This window comes from Ovis canadensis, chromosome 1 (genome assembly GCF_042477335.2).
Source record: "Ovis canadensis isolate MfBH-ARS-UI-01 breed Bighorn chromosome 1, ARS-UI_OviCan_v2, whole genome shotgun sequence".
Classification (NCBI taxonomy): Eukaryota; Metazoa; Chordata; class Mammalia; order Artiodactyla; family Bovidae; genus Ovis; species Ovis canadensis.
Window position 1 is genome coordinate 35097180 of NC_091245.1, and position 14480 is coordinate 35111659.

Below are 14480 nucleotides of genomic sequence, written 5' to 3' on the forward strand. Positions count from 1 at the left end.
CACAGTAGAGGGACTCATGGGCCTTGAGAAACTGTGTTTAGTTACTGTTGGGACCAATGAGCCTGTTACACCATGTAATACTTTGGTTGAGTAAATATCGATACATTTACTTATCCACTGATCCTTTGCGCTTGTGCTAAACCCTGGGGACATAGGCATGATATGAGTCTTCCCATTGGTGAGATAGAATAATAACAGGTACTCTGGTACAAGGCCCCTCAGTGTAGATTCCGATTGAACTTGAGATGCTGCGCATCTAGTATGCACCAGACATGGTGTCAGGGGTTCTCACACATTTCATAGAGATGATGGAGCCACCTGACTGGTTTGCAGTCCCAGTTCCTCCACTTCCTAACAATGGGCCCTTAGACAGCATTTAACATCTCTGGACCCCAAATTCCTCATCTGTGAGATGTGAGAGTTATGGTACATGTCTCATAGTGCGGTGAGGATGAATTGAGGTGTGCGTCACAGAGAGTAAGCACTTTGCCAGGGCTAGTTCCCCATCGCTAGCACTGGTGTGTTGGGCAGAAAGGATACAGTGCCTGCCTAGGAAGGGTCCAGGCTTAGCGACAACTTCCTAAGAGGACAGTACACTGGACTTCTTAAACCTCCTCAAAAAAAATTTCCTTCTGCTTGTTTCTGTGGACACACTTTTGAATGGAACTTCTTGAAAAGTCCTGGCCTCTGTCTTCCCCTCAGCAGCCCTATTGTAAGGCTTGGCTGTTGCTGAAGGGAGAAATCTGTGGAGGCCTAAGGCTGCCGTGAGCAGGAGGGCAGGAGGTGCCCACCAGGACACTCAGCCCTCATCTCCCGCTCTGTGAGTCTACACTCTCTAGCTTGTCATCACTGAACACTGTTTTAAGCCTGTTTAAATCATCTCCCATTTTCACAGGGACACATCTAACTTGGTTTCTCCTATAAAGTCTAAGTATTAAATACTTTTACCCAACTCAGTTTGGATTTGTGAGCAACAGCAAATCTGTTCGAACATGAGTCTGTGACATCCCCATGTCTTAATTTCCTGGTGTCTTCATGAAAACAGTGCTGGCTTGTTGTATACCATCTATTTTACAAATTAAGCAACTAAAGCCTAAGAATGACCAGACATTTTCCCAAGGTCACAAAACTATTAAGCTGGAGCTGAGAACGCAGGTCCAACCTTACAAGTGCATCCCTTCGGTGCCTTCCTGTGCTGTGTACAATTTTAAAGGGCCAGTACTGGAGTGGAATGAGCTTGGGCTTCAGAGTCAGACAGGTGTAGGTTTGGACATCTGCTCATGCACGTTTTGACCCCATGACCTGAGGTGAGCTACTAAAATTCTGTGAGCCACAGATTCTTGATCCATCACACTGGGGGCGAGGATGCCCATCTTAAAGGGTTGCTGGATAACATGAGTTATATACATACATCCCCCATGCATAATAGACACTCAGAAATGGTGGGGATTCTTATTACACTTCCCTAGTGATATAAAAGGCTCACATGAAGCATCTGTTGGGACTTCAACAAGTTTGATGGGCAGCTGCAGTTGGTTACAATGAATGAGGGCCATAAAATGCCGGTTTATTATGGTCGTGTTGTGCTGGAAATAAAGTCCCCACCCCCACCCCGCTTTGTACTTGGGAGTGGGAAGGGACCTCCTGGGCCAAGGGGATTAATCATCAGCTTTAATGTTATGTGGTGAGGGCGAGACTGTGGTCATGCTGGCATCGGAAAATGCCTTTGATCTGGCTCAGGTGCTGGGCGCCCAGCGAGCCAGCAACAATGACACCTTTGTGAGGTCTCGGAGAGGTGCAGGTCTGAGGAAACACTCTCCAGGAAGCTCAAGGACCCTCTTTGTTGTGGTTCTGGCAAATAAAACCACCAACTGTCAGGAAAAATTCTGCAAACAGAACGCAGGGACTAGAAGGGTCTGTGGGATTCTCTTTCTTCCTGTCTGCTCACTGCTGATGTTCCTAATTCTAATTTTGATTGGGGCAAAACTCCAAGGAATATTTTGCGTTTGATCCAGGTTGCCTCTTTCTAGCTCACCCAGAGTGAATGAATGAAGGAATGTCCAAGTAACAAGTCCTTTAGAGTTGCCTTTCTTCACGTCCCTGTTACTTCCAGGAATTTAGAGAAAAAGCCTGAGGTTGAACATAAGCCTTACTAATCAGGCCTTTGATATTTTAGAAGATACAAGTGTGGGCTGCACATTTATCTTCCTTGTAGATGATTTAATTAACAAGGAAAAAGAATACTGTTCTTTTTTTAACTGCATGAAAGCAGAGCTGCTTGTTCAGAGTTAATTACTACCAAGTCACCAAAACCCAAGATCATACACAGCAGGGGTGAGCCAGAGGTTGAAAAGTCATGGGGTCAGATGGAGCTGATCCCTGCCATCGCTCCCAGCACCCCTTTTCTCGAGCTGTCAGGTCAGGTCGTAACTTGGCAACTTGTCTTCAGTCAGCATGACAGATGGGGAAAGGACCCTGGGGCAGGGGGTGGGGAAGCATTGAAGAGGTAAGGTTTGAGCAGAACAATAGTTGGTGAGACCTAGGGATTACATCTGCATCTTAAATCACTCAGAACTGAAGTTTTTCATTTTAGGTGAATGTAGACCTGGTGATTAGCTATCACACAGTGGGTGTAATTGCAAAGCAGGCTCTTGCACTGACTTTACCACTCACTTAGGTGAGATACTTCATCTTTTAGTACCTCTGTGACTTCGTCTGTTTTAGGTGGGCAGTAGTATTTACATAACGTTGTTTTGAGGATTAAGTGAGGTAGTGTTTGTAAGCAGTTTGGCACTTCCTAGCACCATATACCAAATATGGCATTATTGTTAAAAGTGATTCAAGAGCCGACTCATTGGAAAATACCTTGATTCGGGGAAAGATTGAAGGCAGGAGGAGAAGCGGGTAACAGAGGATGAGATGATTGGCTGGCATCACTGACACAATGGACATGAGTTTGAACAAACTCCTGGAGTTAGTTAAGGACAGGGAAGCCTGGCATGCTGCAGTTCATGGGGTCGCAGGGTCAGACACAGCTTAGTGACTGAACAGCAGCAACAACAACAATACTAGAATGATCCATGTGACAATGGATTCAAGTTAAAACGTCAAATAAACTCATGTTGAGTTTATTGTAGATCTCATATGGATATATATATAGAAATATTTATAGCCGTATGTAGGTATTCAGTTTAGTAAACCTACATGTATTTCCTAGCTGTGATAGTGGAGCGGGCCTTGAAACAAGGACACTCTAGCAGCTAGTTGCTACAAGCACTCCTGGTGCCTATATCTTCATTTCTAATACTGATCTCCAATAAAAAGTATCAGGGCTTCTTGGAGAAATGGTTGATTCTAGGACCTCAGATATGCAGATGACACCACCCTTATGGCAGAAAGTGAAGAAGAACTAAAGAGCCTCTTGATGAAAGTGAAAGAAGAGAGTGAAAAAGTTGGCTTAAAGCTCAACATTCAGAAAACTAAGATCGTGGCATCCGGTCCCATCACGTCATGGAAAATAGATGGGGAAACAGTGGAAACAGTGGCTAGCTTTATTTTAGGGGGCTCCAAAATCATTGCAAATGGTGACTGCAGCCATGAAATTAAAAGATGCTTGCTCCTTGAAAGGAAAGTTATGACCAACTTAATTCAATTCAGTTCAGTTTCTCAGTCGTGTCCGACTCTTTGCAATCCCATGAACCACAGCACGCCAGGACTCCATGTCCATCACCAACTCCCAGAGTCCACCCAAACCCATGACCATTGAGTTGGTGATGCCATCCAACCATCTCATCCTCTGTTATCCCCTTCTCCTCCTGCCCTCAATCTTTCCCAGCATCAGGGTCTTTTCAAACGAGTCAGCTCTTCGCATCAGGTGGCCAAAGTATTGGAGTTTCAGCTTCAGCATCAGTCCTTCCAATGAATATTCAGGACTGATTCCTTCAGGATGGACTGGCTGGATCTCCTTGCAGTTCAAGGGACTCTCAAGAAGCTTCTCCAACACCACAGTTCAAAAGCATCAATTCTTCTGCGCTCAGCTTTCCCAACTCAACTCTCAAATCCACACATGACCACTGGAAAAACCATAGCCTTGACTAGACGGACCTTTGTTGACAAAGTAACGTCTCTGCTTTTGAATATGCTGTCTAGCTTGGTCATAACTTTCCTTCCAAGGAGTAAGCGTCTTTTAATTTCATGGCTGCAATCACCATCTACAGTGATTTTGGAGCCCAGAAAAATAAAGTCAGCCACTGTTTCCCCATCTATTTTCCATGAAGTGATGGGACCGGATGCCATGATCTTCGTTTTTCTGAATGTTGAGCTTTAAGCCAACTTTTTCACTCTCCTCTTTCACTTTCATCAAGAGGCTTTTTAGTTCCTCTTCAGTTTCTGCCATAAGGGTGGTGTCATCTGCATATCTGAGGTTATCGATATTTCTCCCAAACAACCTAGACAGCATATTAAAAAGCAGAGACATTACTTTGCCAGCAAAGGTCCATCTAGTCAAGGCTATGGTTTTTCTAGTAGTCATGTATGGATGTGAGAGTTGGGCTATAAAGAAAGCTGAGCACCAAAGAATTGATGTTTTTGAACTGTGGTGTTGGAGAAGCCTCTTGAGAGTTCCTTGGACTGCAAGGAGATCCAACCTGAAGGAATCAGTCCTGAATATTCATTGGAAGGACTGAAGCTGAAACTCCAATACTTTGGCCACCTGATGCGAAGAGCTGACTCGTTTGAAAAGACCCTGATGCTGGGAAAGATTGAGGGCAGGAGGAGAAGGGGACAAGAGAGGATGAGATGGTTGGATGGCATCAGCGACTCAGTGGTCATGGGTTTGGGTGGACTCCGGGAGTTGGTGATGGACACGGAGTCCTGGCGTGGTGTGGTTCATGGGGTTGCAAAGAGTTGGACACTACTGAGCAACTGAATTGAACTGAACTGGGGACTGAGGCAGGAAATAGACAAGATGATCCTAGAGTATCTTGTAGTAGCACCAGCAAATAAAGAAGTGTTAAAAAAAAAAAAAAAGCAAACACTGTAACAATTTGAGGGGGCCTCCTTGGTTGCTCAGATGGTAAAGAATCTGCCTGCAACCCAGGAAACCATGGTTCAATTGTTTAGATCCTTGCGTCAGGAAGATCCCCTGGAAAAGGGAATGGCAACCCACTCCAGTATTCTTGCCTGGAGATATAAATAAAGTGTATTGGATTATAACCCAAAGTGTCACATAAATATTATGAATATGAGCCCATACTGATATAAATAAATAAATAGAAGAGACAAATCTCTCAGGCAGGAAAATTCCAAATAATTTATTAAATATTTAGATATATCACCTCCCCCCCAAGGAGGTGGAGCATAACTTCCTACTCTTAAAGCATGAGCTACACATGGTAACTTTCTTTCAAAGAGGAAGGACAGTACAAAAAGGGGGAAAAAGAGTAATTTGGCAATGGAGAAATCTGACCACTAACTTTAGCCAGGTGACCAAGGTCAGCACCAACAGTGATAAGTAATGTTGATAGTATGTACTATTGCCATGATGTGATGAGAATGGCACTTTATCTCTGTTATCTTCCTCCCCCAAACCCATAACCACAGTCTAATTAATCATAAGAAAAACATCAGACAAATTCCATTTGAGAGACATGCTACAAAATACCTGACCAGCACCGTCCAGGTCATCAAGAAACAAGGAAAGTCTGAGAAATTATCACAGTCAGGAGGAGTCTAAAGAGATGTAACAACTGTGTGGCATCCTGGATGGGATCCTAAAACAGAAGAAAGATGTTAGATAAAAACTAAGGAAATCTGAATCAAGTAAGGTCTTTAGTTAATGATAATATATCATCGTTTTTTAATTGTGACATATTAGGTTAATGTAAGATTTTAATGATAGACAAAACTAGGTGTCAAATCTATGAAACTCTGTACTATCGTCCCAACTCTTCTGTAATCTGAGCTGTTTTAAAATTAAAAGTTCATTAAAAAAATATTTATTAAATCATTAACTCATTACCAAAATGTTTTTTTGTATTTGCCTGGCTAAGTACTAAGGGTATTAAGATAAATAAGATAAAGTGTCATGCCTTTCTTCATGGACAAAGACAGACAAGGAGGAGATGACCACAGCTCAGAGTGGTAATTCTGATGGTAAATTTAAGACTGGAATGTAGAGGAGTGGGGATTTCCCTGATGGCTCAGACAGTAAAGAATCTGCCTGCAATGCGGGAGACTGGGGTTCAATCCCTGGGTCGGTAAGATCTCCAGGAGAATGGCTACCCACTCCAGTCTTCTTACCTGGGAAATCCCATGGACAGAGGAGCCTGGCAGACAATGGTCCATGGGGTTGCAAAGAGTTGAACACAACTGAGCCACTAACACTTTCACCTTCACATGGAGAATGGGACCAGTCAAGTCTTCAGTAGACAGGGAAGCTTTCCTGTAGCATGTGGTGCTTAAAGGATTGCAGTTTTTCCCCCGCTGCATGGGGCTGCTGTTCCTACTCAGTTTCAGGCCCCAGATCCCCCCTGTAGTCTCACCCTCCTACTCTTTGTCTTTGGTGTCTACAGCACCCACCACTGAGTTCCTCTGCTCCTGGATGGTCTGTAGGTATTACAGACCCCCTGGGATAGCACTGTAGGAAAGGAGAATGTCACAGCTAAGAGACAGTGGGCAGGTTTCTCTGCCTTAGTCTCTTTAGCAAGTGGCATCTGCAGAGGTCACGAGAGAGGTGGAGAGGGAAGGGAGTCCATAGGCGCAGATAGGTCCACAGTCACAACTCCCAGGGAAGGAGCCATGTTCCTGGGTGTGATTCACTAGGACCTGCAGTTGTCAGCCTTGAGGACCAGTGTTCTTGGGAGTTGGTCTGTCTGTACTGAGGCTCACCCTGGGTCCCTCAACAACATGTTCAGAAAACAGACTGTATGCTAGGCATTGATTGGCAAGGAGGGCTTTGGCATGGTTCTGTGAGCAATAAGGCAGCTCATGCAATCAGAAAACTCAGCATAGTGCTTCTCCTGTCATTTGAGGCAGGACAGTTCTACATTGCCCTGAATGGATATAGTTCAGCATTCCTGGTCCAGCCTCAGTCATTATCAGAAGACAGGCAATAGCATTAACTGCTGCCATCTATTGAGCACCTACAGTGTACCAGGCACTGTGCTAAATCCTTTATGTCTTGTCATCAGCTCAGCAGTCCTGTGAGCTGGGCACCATTACTCTCCCCATTTCAAAAGTGAGGATATGGAGGTAAAGAGCAGTTAAGTGGGTCACACCATGTGCAGGAAGTGGTGACTGACCCCTCTCTAGGAGACTGTGCCCAGTGTCCTTGCTCTTCCCTTTCAGGTCCATCAGTTCAGTTCAGTTGCTCAGTCGTGTCCGACTCTTTGCGACCCCATGAATCACATTACGCCAGGCCTCCCTGTCCATCACCAACTGCCGGAGTTCACTCAGACTTATGTCCATCGAGTCAGTGATGCCATCCAGCCATCTCATCCTCTGTCATCCCCTTCTCCTCCTGCCACCAATCCCTCCCAGCATCAGGGTCTTTTCCAATGAGTCAACTCTTCGCATGAGGTGACCAAAGTACTGGAGTTTCAGCTTTAGCATCATTCCTTCCAAAGAAATCCCAGGGCTGATCTCCTTCAGAATGGACTGGTTGGATCTCCTTGCAGTCCAAGGGACTCTCAAGAGTCTTCTCCAACACCACAGTTCAAAAGCATCAGTTCTTTGGCGCTCAGCCTTCTTCACAGTCCAACTCTCACATCCATACATGACCACAGGAAAAACCATAGCCTTGACTAGATGGACCTTAGTCGGCAAAGTAATGTCTCTGCTTTTGAATATGCTCTCTAGGTTTGTCATAGCTTCTCTCAGTTCCCCAGGGGAGAGGGAGAGCAGACCCGATTGAAATAAGGGCCAGTGTTGTTGCAGACATCTCATCAAAGAAAAGATTTGAATGACAAATACCTGGGAAGATGCTCATGTCCTTAGTCACTAGGGAAATGCCAACTCAAACCACCGTAAGATCCACTACATGCTTGTGAGAATGGCTGACGTTGTGATGAAGATGTGGGAAACCAGAACCTAACACGCTGCTGAGGGGAATGTGAAATGGTACAACCACTTTGGAAAACAGTTTAGCACTTTCTTACAAAGTCAGCGTACACCTACTGTGTGACTCCACTGTTCCACTCATAAAAGCATTATGTCTGTACAGAAACTCATGCAGGAAGAATAGTAGGAGTTCATAGTGGTTCAAGTTCATAGCAGTTTCACTTGTAATAGCCCCAAACTGGAAACAACCTACATGCCTGTCAACAGTGATTAGACAAACTATTGGTCCATTGTTAGAATGGAGTACTACTAAGCAATAAAAGGGAATGAGCTGTTAATATAAGATACAACATGGATTCATCTCAAAGTATTAATTATGCTAAGGGAGAGAAGCCAAACAGAAAGAGTATAGACTATATGTAATTCCATTTATTAAAAATTATTAGGAAAATGCATTATATATATATTTATGTCTAATATATAATGACAGGAAGCATATCAATGATTGCCTACAGTGGGGCAGTGGGCAGAATGAGGACCAGGAGGAAAGGATTATAGATGGATGGGCACAAGGAAGCTTTTGGGGGTGATGGATATGCTTACCTTGATTATAACATTATCTTCATTGGTGGTTGTCTGCTATGTCAAAATTTATCAAACCAGATATTTTAAATATGTGCAACTTAATACCAATTATAGTTCAGTAAAGCTTAAGAAAAAAAATACCAGAAAATAAGAACAATAATAATACTGCCTACAGTAACTTATATAGTGCTTACTATATTCCACACACAGTATCTCTAAAAATGGTTTAGTCTTATTTTAAAAAATAGTACACAGTAGATGCTCAATACATACTAGTTGTCACTTCTTTCCTTCTAACCCAAGTAAATTCTCTAGGTAGTCTGACGTATTTTACTGTTTTGTTCTTTTGGTCCCTAGACTGATAGATATGGTTATTTGTATTTTTTTAATGTTTTATCTTATATTAGAATATAGTTGATTAACAACATTTTGATAATTTCAGGTATACAGCAGAGTAATTCAGCCATACATATACGTGTATCCATTCTCCCCCAAACACCCCTCCCATCCAGGCTGTCACATAACATTGAGCAGAGTTTCATGTGCTACACAGTAGGTCCTTGTTGGTTATCCATTTTAAATGTAACATGTCGATCCCAAACTCCTTGTATCCTCCTCCCATTCTGCCTCCCCACTCATGATTACCTTATTTGTGTTTTAATGGTGGGGCTTCCCTGGTGGCTCAGCCCATAAAGAATCTGCCTACAATGCAGAAGACATGAGTTCAATCCCTGGGTCAGGAAGATCCCCTGGGGAAGGGAATGGCAACCCACTCCAGTATTTTTGCCTGGAGAATTCCATGGACCGAGGAGCCTGGTGGGCTACAGTCCGTGGGTCACAAAGAGTTGGACAAGACTCTCTTTAATGGTACCAGCTCATGTCTCAGAGGAAGCTGACTTGCTTATCAGGTCCACACTGGTGGGTCCATGTCTCTGTTTCCCCTCTCATCCCATCCTGTCCAGTTTAGAGCTGGTGTATAATATTCATAGATACCTAGTGACTACATGGCTGGATTGCAACCCCCCCCCCCCACCCGCCGCCACCACCACCACTTCCTGTGCTGACGAGCATGCAAGTGCTTGAATCTTCCTGTCTCCTTTCATACCTTCCCACTGCAGTAGGGCCGTCTTTCATCATCTGTTTCTGCTGAGTGGGGAGCTGACCAGCTGGTAGAAGCTCCCCCGTCCAGGGTGCTGTCAGTCTGTCTCCCACCCCACCATGCCGGTGATGCCTGGGAGCTCACTTGGCCTCTCTAGGAAGTGAGAGCCTCACTAGAGAGCTTTACTTCAGCAGGACCTGCTCTCTCTTCCTTTCCTCCACCTCACAGTCCTCCAGAGCTCTTGATTCCCATCCATCATGGGTCCCTGGAAGAGAACAGGGTCTCTTCCCAGCAGCTCTTCAGGATGCACTTTGGCCCAGAGTGGATCTGCAGCCTGATCTCTGTTCTGTTGGGAAACAAGGGCTCAGGAGTCCTAGAGTCCTGAGCTCTAACCGGAGAAAACCCCCCTCAGACCAGGCACGTCGTTGGAACTGTGCTTTTTGGGTAATGATTATAGCAGTGGAGTGCTCTACCCTGGTCCAAACTGAGGGACAGAGGGTGCCATACATGGTTCCTTACAAGGGAAATGCAAATTCAAACCACAATGAGACCCATGACATGCTTGTTAGAAGGACTGAAGTTTGATGAGCATGTGGAACTGGAACCCTCACAGGCTCCTGCCAGGTACGTGAAATGGCACAACCACTTCGGAAAATAGTTGAGCAGTTTCTTATAAGAGACTCTCACATCCACTGTGTGATCCAGCCATTCCACTCCCATAAAAGCTGGGCAGGGCCGTCTGGTCCCGTGTTTCTGGAAGCCCACCAGGAACACAGCAAAGCCAGGTAACACAAGACCTTTCATGAGGTCAGAACAAATAAGAGTGTGTCAGCTGGCGTGAGCCCAGTTTTCCACAAAAGACGGCAGCTCGCCTGGAAGAATGGTTGAAGCAGAGGGAAGAATCTGAAGCAGCAGTAACAACAGCAGCTAATATTTACTGCATGCTTATCATGGGGTAAGAAATGTGCATCTATCGTTGTATCTAAATCTCATAATAATCTTATGCAGTTACCAACGTTATCCTCCTGTTTTATAGGGACTGAAGCTGGGTCTCAGAGAGGCAAAGTACTTATCCGCGTCCATAGCTAGTAAGTCCTGGAGAAGTTTCTAACCCAGGCTGTTTGATTCCAGAGCTCACATTGTCAGCTCTTTGCAGAACAATGAGACAGGGGCCTTGGGATGGTTGGTTGTGCACATGAGTGTTTTGTGGGAATGGGGTGAAGTGACTACAAGGCAGATCTTTTTCAAAGTCTGGTGATAACTGCACCGTGAGGCCTGGGTGCAGTTCAACCACAATGTTCTCATTTTCCCTCCTTCCCAGTCTCTCAAATCACTGCCCTGCCAGGGGCCCCCAGACTAATGATAACAATAAAAATAAACAGCATCACTTGTCAACCATTGTCCCCTGGGCATTTATGAGACTTCTTATTTATCATCTTGCCTGTTTCCCCACTGCTCTGTGGTCAAGTACTGAATTAGGCAATTTGAAGACATGTGACTAACTTCTCAAATCACGGAGATGTTTTTGTATTCATTTGGAAGAGCATGAAATGAAAACCACATTGATTTTTATTCCCCCTTTTTCTATTTCCCACTCATCTGCTGTAAGTGTGACTCTGATCCTGTGGTTGCTGAGGGTGACCTAGCAGTGATGGCAGTGTTAGTGCTTTCCAGCGAATGAGTGAGGATGTAAAGGAGTCTGAGACAGGCAGGGCAGAGCCCTCACTAAGCGTCAGCTTTTGTACTGCGGTTCTCAATACACATCGACTCCTCCACTTCTACATACATTCTGGGGTTTCAGAACTTCTGCCTTGTTGCTTCTGCCTTATTGTTTTCTGGGGTTTTTTAAATACTTTTTTTTCATCTTTATTTATTTATTTGGCTGTGCCATTTCTTAGCTACAGCTTGTGGGCTGTAGTTCCCTGACCAGGGATTGAACCCAGGCCCCCTGCATTGGGAGCATGAAGTCTTAGCCACTGGACCACCAGGGAAGTCCCACTTCCCCCTTACTTTTCATCCTCATCTCCCACTTTCCTTGTGTGTGTGCTCCAAGGACCTCATTTTACACCTTAATTAAATTTTCCTATTTTTTTTAACTTCAGAGCCATCAGAAGTTTGGTGTAGTCTCTGTTTTTCTATTTTACCATTGTGAGAACACCAGGAGAAATGACATGTAAGAGAACAAAGTCCCAGAAAAAGCCATGAGAAATTTTTTGAGCAATCAGTGCTGTAGGGTTGAGGTTGAAAGTCCCTCCCTAATGAACATCAGTGGCTCCCTACTGCCAATAGGAAAAAAAAAAAAAAGAGGTTCAGTGTGAAAACCCAGCGGAGAATTTGGCCATGTTGTTATAGATTTGGGATATATTCAGTTTAAAAAGAATGAAAGTCTTAAATCTCAAGGAGGTGAAAGTTACTGCAGTGCTATGATGTATTATTTTTTAACATTTTGCTGAAAGATAATTCACATACATAAAACTCACCCCTGTCATGTATTTTTCAGAACTCTAGAGAACTGAGTTTAGTGATGTTTGAGAAAGAGAAAGATTTAGTGCCCATATTTCAGGTTATACTATGGAACGATACCAGCACGTGGTCTTTATTACTTACAGAGGTAACAGAAAGATAACACAGAACAGTAAATTTCCATTTCTGCTTGCACTTAGGATAGTACCTGACATATGAAGTGGGTCTAGTAAATATTGGATTGATAGATAGAAAGACAAACAGAAATATGCTGGGTAGCAACCATCCACGTTTTCTGAAGAACAAATCAGGCCATACCAGTTTGGCATCCTTTTCTTTGATGGGTTGACAGGCTACATGGTGAAAGAAGGAAGATCCAGCATGTCAGCTCTCTGGTCTTCAAGAAGACAGCAGGTTCTTTCCTTGATGACCTGATCCTTCTCACTTATTACAGCAGCATTGCTACATTCAGTCACAAAATTCCATCTGTGTGAGAACTGATTTATTTCACTGAATTATACTTTGAAGCAGGCCTTAAGCAAAAGCATAAAACTGATTGAAAAGTGTCCATATCATCCAATTGCCAGATTTGTGTTTGGGCCTTGTGTCGTTGATTTCAGCCTTATGTCGAGCCAGGCAGAGACAGCCTTGATTCTGTTGATTGAGGGGCTGTTTAGGTGGACGGTGTTTGTGAGTAGTTGGTCAGCGATCCAGGAGCTGCTTGAGGTAGATGAGGCCAACCTGGCTTACCTACCTGCCATCTGTCTACCTGTTAAAATCTACTGAAGGTTCCTCAGGTTTCCGTGTAACTCTTCATTGAAAGACTAGCTATGATCTTGAAAGTCAGGACGGGTGTTCTCTGGAATTAGGGAAATGATCCATGAAAAAGAGGGAGCCCATGGAGAGAATGGCCAGTTATATTAACACATGTACTCATTCTTCTGGGTTACGCAGGGCCCTAATTTCCATGGACCGACTTTGACAGACTCGCAGTGGAGATGGTCCTGAATATCAAGTCTGATGGCTTCACTCTCCCAGTTAAAATCTCTCAGTGAGTCTCCTGAATCCTAGCAGGTCATAGAGGATCATGTGTGACCTGAGCCCTGCCTACCCCTAGCCTCATTCCCTGCTATTCCTGACCTTTCATCCTATATTCTAATAACAGGTACATCCCATATCCTTTTGTGAATTCCATGGGCCAAAGATTTATAGAATAGAGAATATCCAGATTTTTTAAAATTTATACTGTAAGTATACAGTGTATTACATACCAATGTTAGGGAGATCTAGGATAGTACCCATAATCAATCACATTTGTATTTCTACAGTAAAGCTTATGAATATTCACACCAGGGATGTTAAATAGTTTCTAAATAGTAAGCTATTTATTCATTTTGCCATCCCATGAAACATGAAAAAAGCATTTGGTATTTGGAATGCTTTAGATTGAAGAAGCCTAGATTGAGCCTATACTTTCTCATTTGCCCTTTAGGCATATTTTTTTTTTTAACTCTGGCTGGAATGGCCACAGCTCTCTTCTACCTGGTGAGCCTCATCACCACTAGAATCGTAATCATTCTTACAGTTCACATTTATTGAACGTTTGCTATGTTATTTGATACTTCCAGTAAACTCTAGGATGACTCTCATTGTATTATGGTCCCAAGTGTTCAGATGAGGAAACTGAGGCTTGGGGAGCTCACAATGGGAGGAGGAGGCAGAACAAAGGTTGAACCAAAGCCCAGGGACCCCAGAACCTGTGTTCTCAATCACTACAGTATCCTTCAGTTCAGTTCAGTCGCTCAGTCGTGTCCGACTCTTTGCGACCCCATGAATCGCAGCACGCCAGGCCTGCCTGTCCATCACCAACTCCTGGAGTTCACTCAAACTCACGTCCATCGAGTCAGTGATACCATCCATCCATCTCATCCTCTGTTGTCCCCTTCTCCTCATGCCCCCAATCCCTCCCAGCATCAGAGTCCTTTCCAATGAGTCAACTCTTTCTATGAGGTGGCCAAAGTACTGGAGTTTCAGCTTTAGCATCATTTCTTCCAAAGAAATCCCAGGGCTGATCTCCTGGACTGGTTGGATCTCCTTGCAGTCCAAGGGACTCTCAAAGAGTCTTCTCCAACTCCACAGTTCAAAAGTATCAGTTCTTCTGCGTTCAGCTCTCTTCACAGTATCCTTAGTGCATGTCTTACATAAAGTTCCCCAAAGGTTCCATGTAGCTCTTGTCCCCTCCTCCAGCATGCTTGGTGAGTTGTGCTTCCTCTGG

At 44.1% G+C, this 14480-nt stretch overlaps 1 protein-coding gene across 18 annotated transcripts in view; it reads left to right on the forward strand.

The window, feature by feature from the left end:
• The window catches only part of FGGY (FGGY carbohydrate kinase domain containing), a 510923-nt gene that overhangs the window by 297667 nt on the left and 198776 nt on the right, over positions 1-14480 (forward strand). The gene's annotated exons all lie outside the window — the stretch shown is intronic.